General features: G+C 46.1%; 1 long non-coding RNA gene across 4 annotated transcripts in view; it reads right to left on the bottom strand.

Annotated features, from left to right (window-relative positions):
- Positions 1-247: 247 nt before the first annotated feature.
- Positions 248-24,454, bottom strand: part of LOC141091828 (uncharacterized) — a 29,703-nt gene continuing 5,496 nt past the window's right edge. The window contains exons 1-5 of one of the 4 annotated variants that reach the window (XR_012232593.1): positions 10,259-11,163; positions 7,787-7,882; positions 6,323-6,453; positions 3,810-3,936; positions 248-550 (exon numbers count right to left, since the gene is read on the bottom strand). This is a non-coding gene — a long non-coding RNA (uncharacterized lncRNA). Of the gene's footprint in view, positions 551-3,809; positions 3,937-6,322; positions 6,454-7,786; positions 7,883-10,258; positions 11,164-11,482; positions 11,929-24,454 lie in introns of those variants that run through there. The other 3 variants (XR_012232590.1, XR_012232591.1, XR_012232592.1) reach the window with 3 other exon arrangements.

Consider the following 24,454-nt stretch of genomic DNA (forward strand, 5'->3'; position numbering starts at 1 on the left):
TATATACATAAGTGTATGATACCATATGCATTAGAGACACGAGGTGAGAGAAAAACCTCAATATGTATGAATGCAGCTTTTTTCACAAAACTATCCCGCAGGAATATACAATAAAAAGGTGAAAATCTGAAGTGAAAAAAAAAAAAAAATATATATATATATATATATATATATACACATTCATATATATATATATATATATATATATATATATATATATATATATATATATATAATGTGAGAAAAATTCATTTAGAATATAAATCAATACCAAAGGTGAAGTGAAAACGTAAAAAGTGAAATACAAAAAAAAAAATATTAAGATAATAAAACATATTCAGACCACTATAAAGTGGAAACTATACCAAATAGTGCAAAACAGAGAAAAAAAAAAAACCAAAACACATGTGTACATATATATAGAAAGGTCGTGAATATATGATCCAGGCGCTCCAACATGTGTGAAAGTCTTCTTCCCGAAACCGTTGCTCAATGTCAGGGGTCCAAGAGGGAGGATGCTCACAGATACTCATTCTCATATGGCAATAAACTATAAAAGACACAGAACATACAAAATAAAAATAAATCCAAAAAACACAAATGTTATAAAAAGGAGGAAAAACTAATTTGCTCGTTTAAGCCTTTCGGTGTTACAGTGTCCAGAACTGCAATCCACTTGCATTCTCTCTGGGTGAGGAATCGCACCGCATCCCCACCTCATACCCGCAGCTCATACCCGCACCTCATACACCGCATACCCAATTGGATACAGTCAATCCCATATATCTGCAAGTCATTTGGATTACAGTTATGTCTCAGTTTGAAGTGCCGGGGAAGCGACTTGAGTCCACCAACATCATCCACATCACAGGCGGCCATAATGTCCCTAACGTGTTCACGTGTCCTTACTCGTAACTCACGTGATGTTAATCCTACATATATTAGGTTACACTTGCACTTTGCGTAGTAAACAACATGTGTAGTTGTACATGTAATGAACATGTTGATGTTAAAGGTTTTAGAGCCGTCCGAAGATGTGAATGATGTGGCCCGTACATGGTTTTTACATGCCAGACAATTTTTACATGGAAAAAACCCCTTCCTCCTATCTGCATTTCCAAATAAGGATGTGGGCCTAGTCACATAGTGACTATTCACTAGCATGTCTTTAAGATTTCGACTACGACGGGCCGTCATTTGAGGCACCACTGGTAAATTTTTACTGAGAGTTTGATCTGTCATAAGTATCGGCCAATGCTTTTTAAGGATCATCCGCATTGTTTCCCACTGTTGGTTTAATGTATATATACTTATGTATATAACACTTATATTTTATATTATTTATTATTTTTTATTTCTCATATATATATATATTTTTTGTTTTTCGTGTCTATAATGGTCTGGATTGGGCTAATTGTGCACCGATGCGTTAATATTTTGTGAATATTATATTTTATATCTTGTTCAGCGGTGCATATAATATTGCATTGGTTCATAGCGTATAGATCTCCTGTATTGTTGTTGGAGATGCGCCTTTGGATTTGTTTTTGATTCCAGCTGCTAGATTGCACCGCCAGATGGGTAGAACGCATATCCTGAGACGATGGATGCGTCATCTTTAGGTGCCGCTGTATTGTGTGGGTGGTCCGATGACTTCACCTGTTGTTCTGGTGATCAGCTCTGGGAGATCATCAGTGCGCATGTCCTACACATTGAGATAACCGGCGTGCCACTTCCGGCGCCGTTTGATGACGTGTGCGGTTCAGTGACGTCACCAGTCGTTCTGGGTGAGCCGCACCGCCATTTTGGCGCCGTTTATTGACGCGAACTCCGGGTCCCGTTGTGATGACATGCGCCATCTATGATGACTATCCACGGCTGTGATGGGGTGATATAAGGGAGAGTGGGACAGAACATGCCATCACAGCCCCCCGACGAAGCCCACGCGAAACGCGCGTAGGGGCTACACGTGTGGCATACTAATTAGCTATGGGTAAGTGGTTTTGAACAGGTTTTCCATTATGTGGCCTCCAGACTAAGATTTTGAGTTATTATGTTGTGATGGTTTATTACTGTGAGGGGGTCACTTTGTGGGATTCTCTGGATATCTGAAAGAAAGACTTTAAGCACTGGCACTTTATTTATCTCTGCATATCCATTATACACATTCCATTGCTGTTAGTATTGCTACATGTGTGTTTTTTCTGTACCTGAATTCCTTATCATATGGAGCTCTTTTATTATGTGACCCGTCTTTATGTACTTCATTGTCTATATTATTAACTTTTCAGAATAAAACTATTTTTTATATTTTCCTTGGTGGATGTTTGTACAGTGTATCTAATCCTATCCTGTGTGATACTGACTGCTGAGCCGTGTATCTAATCCTATTCTGTGTGATACTGCCTGCTGAGCTGTGTATCTAATACTATTCTGTGTGATACTGTGTGCTGAGCTGTGTATCTAATCCTATCCTGTGTGATACTGTCTGCTGAGCCGTGTATCTATTACTATCCTGTGTGATACTGACTGCTGAACTGTGAATCTAATCCTATCCTGTGTGATACTGACTGCTGAGCTGTGTATCTAATCCTATCCTGTGTGATACTGACTGCTGAGCCATGTGTCTAATCCTCTTCTGTGTGATACTGACTGCTGAGCTGTGTATCTAATCCTATCCTGTGTGATACTGACTGCTGAGCTGTGTATCTAATCCTATCCTGTGTGATACTGACTGCTGAGCTATGTATCTAATCATATCCTGTGTGATACTGACTGCTGAGCAGTGTATCTAATCCTATACTGTGTGAAACCATCTGCTGAGCTGTATATCTAACCTTATCCTGTGTGATACTGACTGCTGAGCCGTGTACCTAATCCTATCATGTGTGTTACTGACTGCTCAGCCGTGTATCTAATCCTATCCTGTGTGATACTGACTGCTGAGCCGTGTATCTAATCCTATCCTGTGTGATACTGCCTGCTGAGCCGTGTATCTAATACTATTCTGTGTCATACTGTGTGCTGAGCTGTGTATCTAATCCTATCCTGTGTGATACTGTCTGCTGAGCCGTGTATCTATTACTATCCTGTGTGATATTGACTGCTGAACTGTGTATCTAATCCTATCCGGTGTGATACTGACTGCTGAGCTGTGTATCTAATCCTATCCTGTGTGATACTAACTGCTGAGCAGTGTGTCTAATCCTCTCCTGTGTGATACTGACTGCTGAGCCATGTGTCTAATCCTCTCCTGTGTGATACTGACTGCTGAGCTGTGTATCTAATCCTATCCTGTGTGATACTGACTGCTGAGCCGTGTATCTACTCCTATCCTGTGTGATACTGGGCTCCCCCTGCAGTCTGTGTCAGAGGGTGGTCTGTGTTGGCACGGTAATAAATTGTGTTATTTGCAGCTTTACAGGACGATAACACCATAAAAATTATAAACATAATAGGCAAAATTGTTTGGTGAATTGGAATGCACGGGGTTAAAATTTCGCCTCACAACATAGCCTATGACGCTCTCGGGGACCAGACGTGTGACTGTGCAAAATTTTGTGGCTGTAGCTGTCACGGTGCAGATGCCAATCCCGGACATACACACACACATTGAGCTTTATTTATTATATATACATACATATATATATATACAGTATATATATAGCCACACACGCATACACGTATACATATTACATAGTCTCCTTTATTGTGTATATTGCTGTCCCTTTTACAGTGCCCTCTCTTTTTATGTACAGCACCGTCCCTTACATATTGGATTATATAGAGCCCTGTTTTTTATTACATACCGTCCTGTCTTGTTAGCTGTATAATGCAATGATGGCTGATGGAGCATGGGAAAGCTTCCTTTCTAATGGAGGAGCTGATGGACTTGTAGTCTGGTCACCGGCTCCTCGATCAGCAGTCATTTTATATCTAAAAAGAGAGGGGACCATGTTATAAAAGAGGGCACTGTGAATAGCAAAATTAACAAGAATACACTAAGCAAGAGACAGCACTATACATAACAGCAGAGGAAGCTGTATAATAAGGGACGGCACCATATATACTGTAACTAGAGAGGATGGTACGTAATAAGGGATGGTGTTATACACAATAAAAGAGGAAAATATGTAACTAAGGATGGTGTTATACAGAATTATTGAGTACAACATATGCTAAGGGACTGTGATATACATAATAAGCACGTACACTATATGCTAAGGGACTGTGTTATACATAATAAGTACGTACACTATATACTAAGGGACTGTGTTAGACATAGTAAGTGAGTAAATTATATACTAAGGGACTGTGTTAGACATAATAAGTGATAATGTCTTCCTCCACCTCCCCTTGTTCCTAAGGCCATTATAAGTCCCCCTTCCTCCCATCCCAATCACCCCTCATTGTCCTCCTCCCCCCTGCATCCCATTATTTTCCCCTCTCCCACCCTATCATTGCCATCTTCACCACCTCCATCATTGCCTTCTCCACCACCACTATCTTTGCCTGCTCCCCCACCACTCCCATTCTCATCATTGCCCATTCCACCACCTCCATCATTGCATTCTCCACCACCCACATTATCATTTATTTTTCACCCCACCACCCCATCATTGCCCTTTCCACCACCTCCATCATTGCCCTCCCCATCAGCCCCATCATTACCTTCTCCAGCACCCCCATCATGGCCTTCTCCTTCACCCCATCATTTCCTTCTCCCCATCACTCCCATCATTGCCTTCTCCAGCACCCCCATCATGGCCTTCTTCTTCACCCCATCATTTCCTTCTCCCCATCACTCACATCATTGCTTTCTCTCCATCACTCCCATCATTGCTTTCTCCCCGTCACTCCCATCACTGCCTTCTCCATCACCCCATCATGGCCTTCTCCCATCACCACATCATGGCCTTCGCCATCACCCCATCACTGCCTTCTCCCCATCACTCCCATCATTGCCTTCTCCATCACCCCCATCATTGCCTTCCCCCATCACTCCCATCATTGCCTTCTCCCCATAACTCCCATCATGGCTTTCTCCATCACCCCCATCATGGCCTTCTCCATCACCCCATCATTGCCTTCTCCATCACCCCATCACTCCCATCATTGCCTTCTCCATCATCCCATCATGGCTTTCTCCCATCACCACATCATGGCATTCGCCGTCAACCCATCACGGCCTTCTCTCCATCACTCCCATCATTGCCTTCTCCATCACCCCCATCATTGCCTTCCCCCATCATTGCCTTCTCCATCACCCCATCACTGCCTTCTCTCCATCACTCCCATGATCCCATTAATGCATTCTCTCCATCACCCCCATCATGCCCTTCTCTCCCCATCACGGCCTTCTCCTCATGCCCCCATCATATCATTGCCTTCTCTCCTCCAGGGCCAGGCTCCACCCACACACACACACACACACAATCACACACACAGACAGACACCACCTCTCTCCTCTCACCTGTCCGCAGCATCGCCCGCGCTTCCTCACTCTGGCACAGCAGCGGCCGCTGAATGATGACGTCATTCAGCGGCGCGCTCCTCTCTGTGTCAGAGACAGGAAGCGTGGCCTCCGGGCAGGAAGCAGGATGGATCCTTGTAGCTCCGTTCCTGCTATTTTCTCTTGCAGGCAGTGGAGCTGCTTGGATCGCTCCCTGCCTGTCGCTGCACATGAGGGCAATCTGGCCAGGGGCCTCCAGAGTCTCGGGCCAGATTGTCCTCATCATTAGCCGCCTTGCAGGGCCCCCTGGAGGCTCTGGGCCCCGATGCAGTCGCACGGGTTGAACCGGCGGGATGTCCGCCCATGTATCCCATATCTATCTATCCCATATATCTATCAAAATGCAACACGGTGCGTTTTTGTGCGCTCGGCGCAACGCCAAAAGGGCGCAAGCGCCGGCAAAATCATACCAGCGAACGGCCATGTATTGCCAAGTTTTTAACACTAAGGTTTGGATACGGCTTTAAAGAAGGCTACTACTTGCGATATACAGCAATTTTATTACAAAGCACAAAATTAAAGGAATTATATTAAATAGTATGATTGCGTATACTTTTGTATATTTTAAGAGACAAAGGTTAAGTACATATAAAGATTTAATACATATAAAAAGGTTAACTATATACAGTACCCCAGCAAAGAGCAAACAGATGAACGGCAAACTAGGGCACATAAATCACCACATTACCAGACGGAGCTATTTATCTGAAGTATTGCGGTATATATTTCTGTCAAAAACAGAGGTGCTTGCATGAAAAAACATGAATATTTCAATATGAAATGAAAAAAGAAAGAATATGCAGCACTCACCAATGAAGCTGAAAAACTGTGCGTCTTTATTTCACATGAATTCCATCAACAGATATGTGGACATGCAGGACGTTAGAGGAATGCTAGGGGAGGGAGGTACCGGACAACGGCTGTTACGCGATTGCTTGCTTCTACGGGTCCAGGTTAAGTACATATAAAGATTGAATACATATAAAGGTTAACTATATACAATATACTCACATCATCAATCACCAAGAGGCTTTTAAACATCATCCGTTTGGAATATCAGAGAAGCAATGCCAAGAAAGAGAACCCCTGGGAGATTCAATACACTGCATGGGCGTCCCCAATTATGCAGGTATCAACACTGTACATGTGTGTATAGGTATCCAAGTTGTGCTTCTGTCTTAGTCATGTTTCTCTGGCCTTATATACTAAATTACACTTATGTGTAACTTTAGCTTCATCCCATCTCTTCAAGTGGCTGGCTTTCAAGATTGGATGAAACTGATAACATGGCATCATCAGACATTGGGTCATAAACCCTTACAATAGAAAAGCCACATGGTTTTAGATAAAACCACCACAGACAGAGGTTAAATAAACCTTAATGTTTTACATTGACAAACAACAAATATAGATAAACATAGAACTGTTTGTGAAGTGAAATGGTTTCAGGTAATAAACAATAGTTCTCAAGATGAGCATTGTCTTGGTCTGTAACTGTTTGACCAGAAATGCAGCTCTGTCATGGTCTGAATGCATTCTGTATATTTCAATATGGACTCAAAAATAGCCATTTTTATATTCGCACTACAGGCCAGGGTACCCAATGCTAAATATAGGGTACGCTGATCGCATGCAGTGTCATGCGATCATAGGAGCTGACCGGAGGAGGCGCGGATGGGGTGGAGCTTAGCGGCGGCCCTGTGCTGCGCCTCAGAACGCTAGTCTGAAAGTAGCCTTAGTTGTGTGCCAGGAGCTGCCCCCTCTCACTACTGCGTGCACACTGCTGATGACGGCCATGGCTGCAGCCACGTGTGCACGCTGCGTTTCCCACTCCCCCATGATGCTGCACAATATGGAGATGCGCCCCTGCCCCCTCCTGACAATGACCCTCCCCCCACTCCGAAAAGACAACAGATTTCCTGGATTGCCTAAAGGAGGGGGGGAGGTTAAAAAACAAAACAAAAACATTCTCTTCCATGTCTTGGTGCCGCCCCCTGCAGCCCAGCACCCTAGGCACCTGCCCTCCAGTGCCTAGTGTTCAATACAGCCTGACCTTCCCATATGGGGTCAGGGAATTCATCGTCCACCACCTCATGTTCCACTTCCATACTCTGGACCTCCTGACTTGTTGACTTAAAGGGAATCCGTCACCCCATTTTTCCCTATCAGCTGCTGTCACCACCATCAGGGGCTTATCTACAGCATTCTGTAATGCTGTAGATAAGCCCCCGATGTAACCTGAAAGATAAGAAAAACACGTTAGATTATACTTACCGGGGGGGCGGGGGCGGTGGGTGTCGCGGTCCGGTCCGGCACCTCCCATTTTCATACAATGATGTTCTCCTCCTTGCTTCTCCCTCGGCTCCTCTGCTGTTGAGGGCAGAGTAAAGTACTGCAGTTCGCAGGCGCCGGGAAAGGTCACGTAAACTTCCCTGTCCCTTACTCCACGCCTTGTGCTTTTTTAAATTAGGTATATAGTATATGTTTGCGAATTTTCTGTTATTAATGGTGAAAAGACAATATGTAGCCTTGAAAAGGACTTTTGATTTTAGGATACAGCAGCAGTATACCTATGGTAGGAGGGTAAGGGAATAAACCCTGCCTTATACTTCTAATCCAAAACTATCCCTCCTCCACCAGCTCTCCCTACACTTAATGCAGATAACAGCAGTTTTACTAGAGAAATCACAGTATGGAGCCCTGAAAACGACTTTTGTTTTCAGGGTGTAGCAGCGGTATACAAGTGCAGCAATAGTAATTAAACACTGCCTATATGCTTGCTCTAATCTAAGCTCTCCCTCCTAGATCAACTCTCCCTTAAATTCTTCCAGAGGAGATTATGCCGAGCATCACATCATCGTGTCTTATATTAAGCCCCCATCACATATAGCGATCTCGCTAGCGAGATCGCTGCCGAGTCACAAGTTTTGTTACGCAACAGCAATCTCACCAGCGAGATCGCTGTGTGTGACACTAACCAGCGACCGGCCCCCCTGCCGGTTATCGCTGATCGTTCTGAAATAGCCAGGACATTTTTTTGATTGATGGTCTCCTGCTGGCCAGCACGCATCGCTGCGTCTGACAAGCGGGAGACCAGCGATCAGCGAACAGCGCGCTGGTAACTAAGGTAAACAGTGGGTAACTAAGCGGCGCGCGCTGGTAACTAAGGTAAACAGTGGGTAACTAAGCGACGTGCATCGCTTGTTACTCTGTGTCGCTGGTGCTGATCGCTGGTGAAGCTGCCTGTTTGACAGCTCACCAGCGATCGTGCAGCGATGCACCAGCGATCCTAACAAGGTAATATCGTTGTCGGGATCGCTGGTGCGTCGCTATGTGTGATGGGGCCCTAAGACCCAGTGGCGCAATGTGGCCGTCCAATCACAGTAATGCCAGTAGCCAACTGTAATATTAATATTGAGCAGAATGAATTTAAGCCTATTGGTTCTGCCCTCCACAACAGTCACAGTCTCTCATGTAGCCCCTTGGGAAAATTAATAGCCCAGCACTGGAATATAAAGTAACATTGCCTATAGTGTCCTCTCCTATATACTGGCCATTTATTCTACAGTAGTGTATCTACCTCCCCATCCAACCATCCATATAATCTAATCTTCTGTAATACTGGGATATATGGGTTATTATTGTCGATTTATCCCTGTTCAAATCAGTAGAAACTACTCCGCAATCACACTGTATGGCAATAATGACATTGTGGCATTTTATAAAAGTTTTAAGAGGTCAAGGTGGATAATTAGAGTTCATTTAATGTATATGGTAATGACTTGGTTGTATGGTCTGGTCACTTTAACCCCTTAGTGACAGAGCCAATTTGCAACTTAATGATCAGGCCAATTTTTACCATTCTGACCACTGTCACTTTATGAGGTAATAACTCTGGAACGCTTTAACGCAGGGGTCTCAAACTCGGCAGAGTAAATGGGCCGCACATAAAAAAAAATAAATAAAGCTGGCGGGCCGCATTCCTTTCAAACTTAATACAGTCACAATTGATAGCGGTATCTAAGGGGTTAAATGGCCGCGATCGGTGCTAATACCGATCGTGGCCGTTCAAATAGGATGTCAGCTGCGATGTACAGCTTACCTCAGCAGATGATAGTGTCGGCTCTGCATGTCAGCCGGTGCTATCATCTCGCTGTACACGCACAGCCACAGTCACCTGCACAATCCAGCAATGGGGGGAAAGTCATGCCTCCACTCTCTGCGCGCTGCTGGCATGATGTCATTACACAGCGCCAGAGGGATGTCGTCAGGCAGGACCACAGCCACTACGGAGCGGCGCACTCCTCTCTTCTAATGTGAGCAGTGGCGTAACTACAAAGTTATGGGCCCCCCATGCCAAAATACACGCACATCTCCGCTAAGCACACCTCATACACACGCGGCTCTGCTCCACACACCTCGTACATGCGCGGCTCAGCTCCGTACACACGTGGCTCCGCTACCTACACCTCGGTCCTCGTACACACGCGGCTCCGCTCCGTACACCTCGTACACACGCGGCTCCGCTCCGTACTCCTCGTACACACGCGGCTCCGCTCCGTACTCCTCGTACACACGCGGCTCCGCTCCGTACACCTCGTACACACGCGGCTCCGCTCCGTACACCTCGTACACACGCGACTCCGCTCCGTACACCTCGTACACACGCGGCTCCGCACACCTCGTACACACACGGCTCTGCTACATCCACCTTGTAAACCCCTCCTGATCCACACAGAAACTTACCCAGCACCATGACAATCAGCACAGACAAAGACAGCAGAGGTCTGCATACACTGAGGCCCCTGATCATGTGGCCCCCTGACTCCTCCTTCTCCTCTGACCTCACCCCCGCTTCCTGTGCACACAGAACACACAGCCATCGCGCACTCCTGGATGGCTGCGTGCCTTCCCCTTTCTACCTGCCTCAGGGGGTGAGACATGTGGTGCACCGCGGGCCGCAGATGACTGCCTCAGGGGCCGCATGAGACCTCTGCTTTAACGGATTCCGCTGATTCTGAGAATGTTTTTCGTGACATATTGTACCTCATGGTAGTGGTGAAATTTCTTGGACATGACTTGCGTTTATTTATGCAACAAATGGAAATATGGCAAAAAAAATTTAAAATTTTGCAATTTTCAAAATTTAATTTTTATGCCCTGTAAGATAGGGCTGACTGTGTGTGTTGGGGGCAGGGCCAGACTGGGACTAAAATTCAGCCCTGGCATGTGAAGGCGTTACAGGCCCACTTGTCACATGGTGACTCTATAACATATAGTCACAGCTGTGTCCAGTATTACAGCTCAGTCCTATTTATTGCTCTTGATTTGAACCCAGGACCCAAGAGCTGCATCCTGCTGATACCCCAACACTGGGCCGCTGCCCTGTCTCTATTACTGCACCTGCTGTGTGGTACAATGACCATCTTACTGCCCCACATAATAATGCCTCTTTTGTGCCCTATAGATGGTAAAATTGCCCCAAAACATATTAATGCACTGTGCAAATGCACTAGAAAACAGTATCTGCATTTTCCCCCCTAGAAAGTAATAATGCCCTATGTACACATATGATGGCCATTGTATTCTGAGTGCCCCTACAACAAATATGCTTCTTAAAGGGAAGGTCCCGCAATTTTATATAATTTGCAAAAAAGAGTAAGTAACAAAACACATTTTTTCAGCAAATGTTGTACTAACTAGGATTTATGGTTTGTTTGTAGTAATGTTTTAATGTAGCCACTGGGCGCTGCCATCTTGATTTGCAGATCTGTGGAGGATTCATACAGTCTGCAAATACGGCCATCCCTGGACATAGGAGACTGCGGCGTGCGGCGGTTCCCGACCCCACCATGCAGCCTCATTAGCAATGAACTGGGCACCCCCCTGTGGGCTGCACCATTCACTGCTGTAGGTGTGGCTGGGCGCCATTTTACTGTAGCCCAGTGCTATCTGCTGAGCTGCACTTACCCTCTATCACAGGACCACTTGTGGCATAACGGGTCCTGTGTTGTGAGGAGAGGCTGTAGATATGGAGAAGGTGGTCAGCAGAGGAGAGAAGCGCTCACTGGAGCCGGAGGATGGAGAGTGGTGAGTGCGGGTGACTTTCCTCTATGCTCCTCTGTCCTGCTTACTCCAGGCTCGGCCCTGTGCTTCCTGCTCTACTGTGTTCTTCTGCTCTGTCTCTGCCTCCTCACTCACCGCCCCAGTGATCTCCGGTAATCTGACACCTTCCCTTTTATGACAGCTTTTATGGCTGTCTGAGGAGGACAGTGACTTATACAGCCCATAGTCTAGTGTATAATTGGGGGGGCTGGAAGTTTCACCAGTGTGGGCATATCTGTAATACTGTCTGCTGAGCCGTGTATCTAATCCTCTCCTGTGTGATACTGACTGCTGAGCCGTGTATCTAATCCTCTCCTGTGTGATACTGACTGCTGAGCCGTGCATCTAATCCTCTCCTGTGTGATACTGACTGCTGAGCCGTGCATCTAATCCTCTCCTGTGTGATACTGACTGCTGAGCCGTGCATCTAATCCTATCCTGTGTGATACTGACTGCTGAGCCGTGCATCTAATCCTATCCTGTGTGATACTGACTGCTGAGCCGTGCATCTAATCCTATCCTGTGTGATACTGACTGCTGAGCCGTGCATCTAATCCTATCCTGTGTGATACTGACTGCTGAGCCGTGCATCTAATCCTATCCTGTGTGATACTGACTGCTGAGCCATGCATCTAATCCTATCCTGTGTGATACTGACTGCTGAGCCGTGCATCTAATCCTATCCTGTGTGATCAGGGCTGCCACTAGTAATTTCGGGGCCCCATACTGGCAAAATTTTCGGGGCCCCTTGAAACTCCGCCCAGGCTCTACCCAGCCCCGTCTCCACCCCTCGAACCTTCCAAAGTCCCACCACTCTCTCTTGGAACAACTCCACTTCTGCACCATGTCCTCACAAATCACACATTAACAGTTCCCATCACCACATACATAGCCAGCAGCTTTTGTTTTGGCCAAAAGATTTTTTTAATCCGCCACCACAACAAAGTAGACTCTTTTGGTCGGGCCCTACTCTACTGTAATTTACTAAACATTTGCTAAAATATCCAATACAATTTCGGTATATTTTTATTTATTTTTCCATTTTTAAAATTACCAATAATGCCACATACAAGGGACAAATACCACCGGACCATGACCAGCCACCATATTACCACCACACGGTGAACTAAAATCCCATATACAAGGAACAAATACCATTACGCTATGACCAGACCACATTTTACCACCACATAGTGACCGGGGCCCCACTCCAGGCCCACTCTGGTCATCGGGCCCTATCCAGTAAGGGCAGTAATGCCCTGATAGCGGCCCTGCTTAGGTCAGTGGGTTTGGGAAGAAGGATACTTATATTATAAAGTTTTCGGGAATATTAGGAATAATTAAGGTATATAAAAGAATTGTCCAGCTGAAAAGTGTATGGCCGGGGTCACACGAGTGATGATTCTCTCATGTGAGAGAATCAGCTTAATTATGCTACTGACTCTCGGCCCAAACTCTCATCCAAGTGTCATCTGATTCTCTTGCATGAAATAATCGGAGCACATTGAGAAGACAGGGAACTTAATTTCTCCATCTTCTCCATTGTCTGAGGTCGTGGATTCAGACTGCACTCAGCTGACAACTGAGTGCAGCCTGATGGTTCACACGCATCCATAGATTTCAATGGGTCCGTGTGATCCGAATTCCAAAGCCACTCACGGCATGCTGCAGATTATTTTTCCACAGACGAATTCGGTCTGTAGAAAAAAATCACAGATCTGCGATGCCGCATAGTATAACACTGTGCTAAGTGTTATGCAATAAAACATCACATAGCGCTCAGCCGTGTTATACGCTTGTGTGAGCGGGGACTAAGACCTTTCATTCCCCCTGCAGATCTTCTCTTATTAGCCTCTCATGCTGGAGTCCGGCCTCAGTTACTTTTCTGTAATACTGTGGAATTTTTGCATACTTTTAGGGTGTGTGCACATGTTGCGGATTCTGCTGTGGATTTTTCCACACAAATTTCACTGAATCCGCCAGTAAAATGACCTGCGTTTTACCTGAGGATTTTCTGCAGATTTTGTGCAGATTTCCAGAGCGTTTTTACACTTGTGGATTCCTATAATAAGAGGTGTAAAAATGCTGCGGATCCGCACAAAGAATTGACATGCTGCAGATTTAAAGCCGCAGCATGTGCACAACAGTTTTGGTTTTAGATAGACTTTTGGGCTATGTGCACACGTAGTGAAACTTGCTGCGGATTTTTCTGTGCGGATTTGGAAAAATCCGCAGGTCAAAAGTCCTGCGGTTTACCTGTGGATTAGCCCTGTGGTTTCACACCTCACAATGGAGAAGGTGTGAAACCACTGCGGATTCCGCACAAAGAATTGACATGCTGCGGATTTGAACCCGCTGAAAAATCTGTAGCATGTGCACTGCGTTTTTCATTTTCCATTGAAAACAATGGTACTGTACACCACAGCTTAGCTGCGGTTCCACAGAGCCAAAACCGCTGCGGATCCGCAGCAGAATCCGCAACATGTGCACATAGCCTAAGGCCTCTTTCACACATCAGTTTTTTGCCTTCAGGCGCGATCCGGCTTTTTTTGGAAAAAACGGATCCAGCAAAATGCAATGCCGGATCCGGTTTTTCCCCATTGACTTGCATTAGCGCCGGATCGTGCCGGATGGCATTGCGTTTCATCCGTTTTTTGCCGGATCCGGCAACTTGTCTCATTCCGGCGTCTTGAAAAAACGTCTACTGTAACTTTTTTTTGTCTCCGGCGAAAAAGCCGGAAGCGCCGGATCCGGCGCTTCCAGCTTTTTGCTACAATGAAAGTCTATGGGCGCCGGAATGCGCCGGATCCAGAAAAATACGGATCCAGCAACCGGATCCGGTTTTTGTAAGTCTGCGCATGCTCAGATCCAATTGGCCAGCCTCCAGGAACAGAGACGGATCCAGCAAAAAAACGGATCCGTTTCTACAGTTCTCCAAAATTTATGCCGGATCCGTTTTTTCTAAAAAAAGCCGGATCATGCCTGACGGCAAAAAACTGATGTGTGAAAGTAGCCTTAAGGGTACTGTACAATGCAGCAGAATCTGCAATGTGTGCATATACCCTAACATATACTGTGTTTATGAATATATATATATATATATATATATATATATATATATGTGTGCGGTTGTGTTACATGACATCTCTGGGAGATGCTATAAATCCTGATGAGCAGAGTCCTGGCCCCCTGTCCCCCTCCAGAGAAGGATAAGGCTGTTGTGCCCCCTCTGCCCCTGACAGGACACCACAGCTCCATTCTGAAGACTGAAGTGTTTTTTTTACAAAAGTTTGGAGAGTAAATGCAGGGAATCACGAGAGGGGGCACTCAGCTCTGCTGCTGTGTCCTGTCAGGGGGCAGGCTGTGCTCAGGGGTCTTATGCTTCTCTGTAGGAGGTGAGGGGGGCACTCAGCTCTGCTGCTGTGTCCTGTCAGGGGGCAGGCTGTGCTCAGGGGTCTTATGCTTCTCTGTAGGAGGTGAGGGGGGCACTCAGCTCTGCTGCTGTGTCCTGTCAGGGGGCAGGCTGTGCTCAGGGGTCTTATGCTTCTCTGTAGGAGGTGAGGGGGGCACTCAGCTCTGCTGCTGTGTCCTGTCAGGGGGCAGGCTGTGATCAGGGGTCTTATGCTTCTCTGTAGGAGGTGAGGGGGGAACTCAGCTCTGCTGCTGTGCTCAGGGGTCTTATGCTTCTCTGTAGGAGGTGAGGGGGGCACTCAGCTCTGCTGCTGTGTCCTGTCAGGGGGCAGGCTGTGCTCAGGGGTCTTATGCTTCTCTGTAGGAGGTGAGGGGGCACTCAGCTCTGCTGTTATCTTGGACTATAGCTGATACAGACAGGGGTCAGACTCAGGACATCGCAGCTTCCTTCCTTGGTGAGCAGCTGCTGTGCTGATAGTGTGACTGACGCTGTCACTGAGCACACAGCCCACTCACTGAGGATCCATCTGCTACAGGGACTGGACTAGATCCTGGCAGGACACTGGCCATACACTTAAACAACACAGGCTCAGACACTCACCGGGGGACTGAGGGCTGCACTGCTGCTCAGTGACTCACTCCTGACTGATGGGAGAATACTATAACTGCACTGCACTAAGCCCGCGCTCAGCCAGGATTGGTTGCTGGAAAGTCCCACCCTCCTGTTGCTCAGCACTGGCTGCCTCTCCCAGCTGTCTGTCACAGTGACTCCTGCTCCCTCCACACACACAGAACGCCGGTTTATGAAAATTCTGAGCGTGGGGCCCCTCCAGCTCCCGGGGCCCCTTACACCAGTAAGGCTAGTAATGCCCTGATGGCGGCCCTGTGTGTGATACTGACTGCAGAGCCGTGTGTCTAATCCTCTCCTGTGTGATACTGACTGAGCCGTGTATCTGATCCTCTCCTGTGTGATACTGACTGCTGAGCCGTGCATCTAATCTCTCCTGTGTGATACTGACTGAGCCGTGTATCTAATCCTATCCTGTGTGATACTGACTGCAGAGCCATGTATCTAATCCTATCCTGTGTGATACTGACTGCAGAGCCGTGTATCTAATCCTCTCCTGTGTGATACTGACTGCAGAGCCGTGTATCTAATCCTCTCCTGTGTGATACTGACTGCTGAGCCGTGTATCTAATCCTCTCCTGTGTGATACTGACTGCTGATCCGTGTATCTAATCCTCTCCTGTGTGATACTGACTGCTGAGCCGTGTATCTAATCCTATCCTGTGTGATACTGCCTGCTGAGCCGTGTATCTAATCCTCTCCTGTGTGATACTGTCTGCTAAGCCGTGTATCTAATCCTATCCTGTGTGATACTGACTGCTAAGCCGTGTATCTAATCCTATCCTGTGTGATACTGACTGCTGAGCCGTGTATCTAATCCTCTCCTGTGTGATACTGACTGCTGAGCCGTGGATCTAATCCTCTCCTGTGTGATACTGACTGCTGAGCCGTGGATCTAATCCTCTCCTGTGTGATACTGACTGCTGAGCCGTGTATCTAATCCTATCCTGTATGATGCTGTCTGCTGAGCCGTGTATCTAATCCTATCCTGTATGATGCTGTCTGCTGAGCCTTGTATCTAATCCTATCCCGTGTGATACTGCTCTCCTGAAATACTCTGTGCTGCTGTCACCCTGCTCCCAGAATCCTTGCTGCCTGCCATCCTCGGTGACTGAAGACCCCATTCCTCTCCTCAGATCCTGTCCTGGCGATGTGTGAAAGTGAGGAGACAGGTGCCTGATATATGGTGGAAGGAGCAGGGTGCTGTGCAGCACAGAGTATTTCAGGAGAGCAGTGTGCTGGTCTGTGGGGGGCACCCTGTTCGGTGCCAGGGATTGTACATAGAGCGCTGTGTTTTAGACACATGGATGGACCGTCTGCTCCACAGAAATCCAGGACACATTTCTGCTGATTGATGGCCTGTTCTGATCCAGACTTTACATGCAAAGACAGTCAGTAACTTTGCAGGCCCCATCAAAATGGCGGCTCACTGTGTTCCTAGATGTCATCCGATCTTTTCCCTTAGCAAACACCCAGAAGGGGAGGAGAGGAGTGACACCACACCCATGTCAGCGGACTCCACCCATAATTACTCCAGTGCAGTAATGTGAGCTAGTTGCACTAGGTTTTTGTGCCAAACTTCAGTAGCTGCTCCCCCTAGTGTTAACAAGTGGAAATGCCAAACTTTTTAAAATTATTTTTCATATTTTACAAATTTAAAAACAAACGATAATATTTTTTAAGAAAATGTAAACATTATTTCTTCACATTTTTTTCAATTACTGAAAAAAAAGTTTTTGGATGGCACCTTCCCTTTAAGTGCCTGCTTAACATCTACTAATGTCCCCTGAGTCCCAATGTACAACTCCTCTATATACATTATGATGGGGGAACTGTAACCCCTATATACAGTATAATACACCCACAGTTCTCTATACACAATATGTTCCCACAACTGCGCTCTACACAGTATGATGGGCCCACAGCTCCTCTGTACACATTACGGTGATTCCACAGCTCCACTATACACAGTATGGTGGTCTGACAGCTCCTCAATCATAGTACGGTGGTTCCACAGCTCCACTATACACAGAATGATGGGCCCACAGCTCCACTATACACAGTATGGTGGTTCCACAGCTCCACTATACACAGAATGATGGTCCCACATCTCCACTATACACAGAATGATGGGCCCACAGCTCCACTATACACAGTACGATGGTCCCACATCTCCACTATACACAGCATGGTGGGCCGACAGCTCCCCAATACACAGTATGGTGGGCCTACAGCTCCCCAGTACACAGTATGGTGGTCCGACAGCTCTGCTATACAGAGTATGAATGGCCCACAGCTTCCCTATACATAGCATGATATCCCCACTCTTCCCCCTAAAATACTGAATTATGAATCCCATAGTAGCCCTCAGACTATATAATGGCCCCCGCATTAGTCCCCAAACTGTATAATGGTCCCCGAATTAGTTCCCAAACTAAATAATGGCCCCCGCGTTAACTCCCAAACTGTACAGTATAATGCTCCCCCACATTAGCTCCCAAACTGTATAATGGCCCCTGCATTAGTCCACAAGTTATATAATGGCTGCTGAAATAGTCCTGAAAATGTATGAGGGCCCCCACACAGTTTTGGGGTCCCTCACACTATGTATACAGTAAGGTTCCCCCATTCTTTATTATGCCCCCACATGACACCACAAGTTTTAATAAAAAAAAATCATATACTTTTCTAACCCAGAATCCAGTGGCAAGGCAATGTGCTGTAACAGCACCGACTCCCGCACCAAATGTCAGAGTCCCGGTGCCAGAACTCTGACATCCTCGTTGTGCTTCGTTCTGTAGACCTGAGGCATAAAGTGATCTGACGTCTACAGAACAGAAAGCGGTGGTGCCGGAAGATCGTGTCTCCCTGCTCTACCGCAGGGCTTACCGGTGTATGCGCATCATACATGCTGATTAATTAAAGTAAGGGCAGTGTAGCTCTGGATGGGCGCCCTGAGCGCGGGGCCCGGGACAACCGTACAAGCTGCACCCTGGTATCTACGCTACTGTATACTGTGACTACAGACATCTGATATTACACCAGGCACATATTACCCTGTATATAACATCCGATGTCTGCGCACACAGTATATTATATCCCTAATATATCCTATACAATGTGTACAGACATCGGCTGTTATATACAGTGTAATATGGCATGCTAGATATTACACTACTACTGCAGACATCAGATTTTACACTATCACATATTACCCTGTAAATAAAATCAGATGTCTGTGCACATAGTATTGGATATGTCAGTGACATATTCTCCTATACACTGTATGTACTAAGTGCACTGTGTATATATATGACTGACTGATCACTCGCCCCAATTGGACAGACCATCAGCAGATTTGGCTTTCAGTACCATCTTTATGCTGATGACACACAACTATATACGTCTTCCCCCGACCTTACCCCCGCTGTACTACAGAACGCCAGTGACAGTCTGTCCGCAGTCTCCAACATCATGTCCTCCCTCTATCTGAAATGCAACCTCGCTAAAACTGAACTTCTTCTGCTCCCGCCATCTACTAACCTCCCTAAATCTGACATTTCCCTCTCCGTGGGTGGTACCACAATAACACCCCAGGAGCAGGCGTGCTGTCTGGGTGTTATGTTTGACACCAATCTCTCCTTCACATCCCATATACAATCTCTAGCTCGCTCTTGCCGCTTACACCTAAAGAACATCTCTAGAATCCGCCCTTTTCTCACTATGGAAACAAAAAAAACCCTCACTGTTGCATTGATCCACTCCCGCCTGGATTACTACAACGCTCTATTAATTGGCCTCCCCGTCACTCGACTATCCCCTCTCCAGTCCATACTTAATGCAGTGGCCAGGATCGTCCATCTGGCTAATCGGTACTCGGACGCGTCCGCTCTTCGCCAGCCCTTACATTGGCTGCCCATTCATTATAGGATCCAATTCAAAGTACTTGTTCTCACCCACAAAGCTCTCCACAGTGCGGCACCCCCTTACATCTCTTCCCTCATTTCTGTCTATCGGCCTAGCCGATCGCTGCGTTCTGCAAACGACTTTCGACTAACCTTTGCACTAATCCGTACCTCCCACTCCCGACTCCAAGACTTCTCCCGTGCTGCTCCTATCCTCTGGAATGCTCTACCCCAAGAAATCAGGACTATCCACAATTTTCAAAGTTTTAGGCGCTCCCTCAAAACACATTTGTTCAGAGCGGCCTATCACGTTCACTAATCAAAGTCATTCTATGTGTAAGTGTGCGTGTGTAGCTCATTCACTATCTCCATCCTTCACTCCCTCAAGATGGCTGGACCTTCATTGTAAATACACAATTGTAAATACACCCCTGTACTTTGTATCTCCCCCACCTCACTGTAGATTGTAAGCTCTCACGAGCAGGGTCGTCTTATTTCGTCTTATTTTGCTTTAATTATTGTATTGTTAACGTTGTTACTTATGACTTGTGTTTTGAAACTGTTAAACTGTAAAGCGCTGCGGAATATGTTGGCGCTATATAAATAAAGATTATTATCGCTCCTGGAGCGGGCTACAGGCCATACATGAGATGATATATGGTGGCTGTATATATTATATGCAGTGTATGATGTCCTGGAGCCGGGCTGAGGAGCAGTCAGCCTATGATCCTGTATACAGCTGGCTGCTGTGAGACTGGGAGTCATTGCTGCAGCTTGATCTTACACACAGATAGGGGGACGCTGGAGCTGATGACCCCACTGACAGCGCGACCCGATCTGTGTCAAGGTTCAAGCTGGGCAATAAACCATCTCACCTGCCTCAGCGAGTCAGCTCGACTGCAGACAACCAGACAAGGCAATATCTGACCCTGCCAGAGACCACCTGCCCCGGCCCCCTGCTCTGCTGACCTCATCACAGGAGCTCCTCTCAGGCCGGCCGGCTTGCAGGTGACGTCCACTCTCACATCATGCGGTGTGTCTGCAATACTGGGATGGCGGCACTTGTACAACTCTATGGTACAGTACAGTGCCGACCGGGAGGCCTAAACCGTCTGCACAGGGAGCTGCACAGCGCCCCCTGCTTGTGTACACAATCGCACTGGAGAATCAGCAGGGCCAAGGGGCTGCACAGAACAGCACAGCGCCGCCCCCTGGTCCTGCTGGTCTCATCAGTGCAGCGTGATAGTGTGTGCAAGGCAGACTATGCTGCCGGGTGTGCGTGCTGAAGAGGGAGAGGAGGTGATCAAGCGGCCCACCAGTGGGACCGGCCGTTGTGGCATTTGCCAGAAATGCCTGATGGCCAGTCCGGCTCTGGTTGGAGGACACTCGTTTAGCATTGGGATGAAGGCACGGGCATGTTTTCTACACAAAATAGTCTATTCGGGTAAATTTTACTCCGCATAAACCGCCATGTTACACATCACACACATAGTCCTTAGCACTTCCTAGTATACGGCTTAACTCGCAGTCACTAAACACGCCGGAGCACTTTGCCCAGTTCCCTTGGGCGACTGCACGCCGAACAGTTCATTTATTTCCACGGAACACAATAGGCACCAACAGATGACATTAAGTCGCAGTCTCTAAGGCTATGTGCACACGCTGCGGTTTTGACCGCAGCAGAACTGCAGCAGTTCTGCAGACAGTGTACAGTGGCTTGTTATTCTATGGGATTTACATTCCGCTGTGCACATGCTGCGGATTTTTAACTGCGGAAAAGCTGCGGTTTTGAATCCGCAGAAACAATTGACATGTCAACTATTTCTGCGGATTCTGCTGCGGTTTGCCACCTATTCCATTGTCCAGGTGGCAAACCGCAGGTAAAACCGCATGGTTTTTTTCAAGTATAGTACATAGCAAATATGGCGGTCTTAAATAGCCCAAAGTAGCCAATCACCATCAAGAATCCGCCCATAATTAATAAATAGCAGTAGTATACAGAGAAAATATATAAAAATACATACCATATAAGTGACAATACAGTGTGAACATAATCTTAAAACATATTACAGAAATGGTGCAATCTTATCAACAAATGATGAAAGTAAACAAAAAATAAATCCAATCCCATATGTATAACCACCAATCATATGTCAGCGTCCCCAAGTATCATAGCAACCCCATACCAATCAGATGTAGTCATACAGAAAACGTCACCAATCAAACTAACCAGCCAATAGATATATTCCCAAAAACAGGCGCCAACCCAGCAGCCTATTAAATTTACCTACACATTTTAAGATGTGATAGATCCGCCATCCAGCGTTCAACATCCGCCCACCAGAGTCACTACGCAGCGCCAACATGTTGCTGCAGAGGAGATGACATCACAGGACACAAATCCCGCGATAACACTCCAGGACGCGGACCGTGGTGTCATAGATACCGCACATGCGCAGTAGCGCCCAGCGCGGTCAATGTATCTGTACCTATAGAAGCCCATATCAGTCAGGGCGCGGTCACATGACAAAGTCACATGACCGCAATCCCAGAAACCAATGTCAATCAGGGCGCGGTCACATGACAAAGTCACATGACCGCAATCCCCCCCCAAAAAAATGCCAGCGCTTATGTATCCACAAATTATAAATATATATAAAAACCAACTCCATGGTAATCAATAAAGCATATAGCGCAAGGGCGGAATTAAGCAAACCAGGGTCACTATAACTATTCCTTCAGCAGCCTGTGTCAATCAAAAAGCGATCAAATGGCACAGTCACATGACCGCGGTCAGCAAACCAAACGGAGCGCTTTTACAAAGGGATCCAGTGCGTGAACAAATGGAGAATGTAAATAAGCCATCATCATGGCAATCTATACAAACCTCACAATGTACTCATTAAATCATAAATTAGAAACATCTCTATGGGCCCAAATATAAGAAATATAGAAAAATATAAAATTGACTGTATAGGAAATAACTTTATTATAGCATAAATATACAGAGACAAGAGGGCATGGGGATTGAGAAATATGCAAATTCACATAAAAAAAATGGTAAATATACAAAAGCTTCAGGACAATTCAGTCCCCATGTCCTCCGGTCACTTCAAAACACCATTCATGAAAAAAAAAACAATTAAAACCAACTAATGCTAATTAAAAACCAAAAAATGATGCTGTCAAGACCTATGTGGACTATTTAGTACAAATTTGCAGATTATACTCAAGGTTCAAGCCTTTCGGCTGTAGTGTACCCAAAGTCGAAATCCCCCTCAATTATTTTCTTTTTAACAATATAGTCCTGTCACCACCCCGTCTCAACATAGGGACCCCATCTATCACCCTAAACCGTAACTGATTCACAGAATGTCTGTATTCAATGAAATGCTTCGGTGTTGGTAGTTCAAGGAGTTGAGTTCTGATAGTACTCTTGTGTTTACTGATCCGTGCCCTAACTTCCATAGTGGTCTCACCTACATACATCAACCCACAAGGGCAGTTGATCTCATAAATAACAAAACTGGCAGTACACGTAAATCGTTCCTTAATCAAAAATTTCTTCCCAGTATGTGGATGATTGAAGCTGTCACTCTTGATCATATTCCCACAGCACGCACACCCGAGACACGTAAAGTTGCCAAGACTCAAAGGGCCCAATGTCAATTGTCACAGAATTCTACTAGGCCCCACATCTGCTCTCACCAATTTATCTTTTAAATTGTATCCACGCCTATACAATGAAATTTGGTCTATTAGCAAACTCAGGCACCTCTGGTAACCCCTTTCGCAGAAGGTCCCAATGTTTATTCAAGATTCCATTGATTTTGTCACTAATAGGGCAAAAAGTTGACACAGATGGTACCCGTGTATTAGTCGTTTTATCACGTTTACAGCAGAGTTCATCAGAAGTCATAGCCTTTTCTTTAAAACGTTTAACATGTCCCACCGGATAACCCCTATTGATGAATTTATGACACATCTCATCAAGTCTACTGTTCAGCTTATTCTCATCCTTAACTATTCTCCACACTCGTAGCATCTGGTTCCGGGGGAGAGACTCAACCATCTTCCTTGGGTGGTTACTATTGTACAACAAAAGACTATTCCTATCAGTTTCCTTAACATAGAGATCTGTACACAATGCACTCCCTTCTTTGTATACCATTGTGTCCAAAAATTGGACTTGAGTCAGAGATTGTATTAGAGTAAATTTCAACTCTGGATAAATTCTATTCAATTATGTTTGGAAGTTGTATAAGTCCTCAACACTACCCTCCCATACACAGAAAACTTTGTTGATGTAGCGCCACCAGGCCCGGACATGGCACCAGTAGATGGAATTGTACACATGCCGGTCCTCAAATACCGCCATATAGATGTTTGCATAAGTTGGGGCCACATTGGACCCCATGGCGGTACCACGCACCTGCAGGTAATAATCATCCCCAAAAAGAAAATAATTCTTCCTAAGGATGAAACCTAACAGGGAGAGGACCAGCTGTGCACATTCTGGGCCCACGTCCGAGCCTGATAGCACCACACCGACTACTTCCAAGCCCTTGTCATGCTGAATAGAAGCATACAGTGAGGCCACCTCAAATGAGGCTAACACTCTATTAGAACCATCCTTAATATCCTTGATTTTACCCAAGAAATCATTCGTGTCCATGATATATGACCGTGCTGATGTTGCAAACAGTCTCAAAACCTTGTCCAAAAAAATAGCCACTTTATTAAAAAGCGAACCCCAACCGGATACAATAGGGCACCTGGGAGGATTGAAAAGATCTTTGTGGATTTTCGGAAGGGTATATAGAATTGGTGTCACTGGAATATCCACAATCAAAAAATCCATCTGCTTCTGGTCAATGAGTCCATTAAAAAAGG

Source organism: Dendrobates tinctorius, unplaced genomic scaffold, assembly GCF_039654945.1.
Source record: "Dendrobates tinctorius isolate UK_male_01 unplaced genomic scaffold, ASM3965494v1 ptg000056l, whole genome shotgun sequence".
In the NCBI taxonomy this organism is placed as follows: Eukaryota; Metazoa; Chordata; class Amphibia; order Anura; family Dendrobatidae; genus Dendrobates; species Dendrobates tinctorius.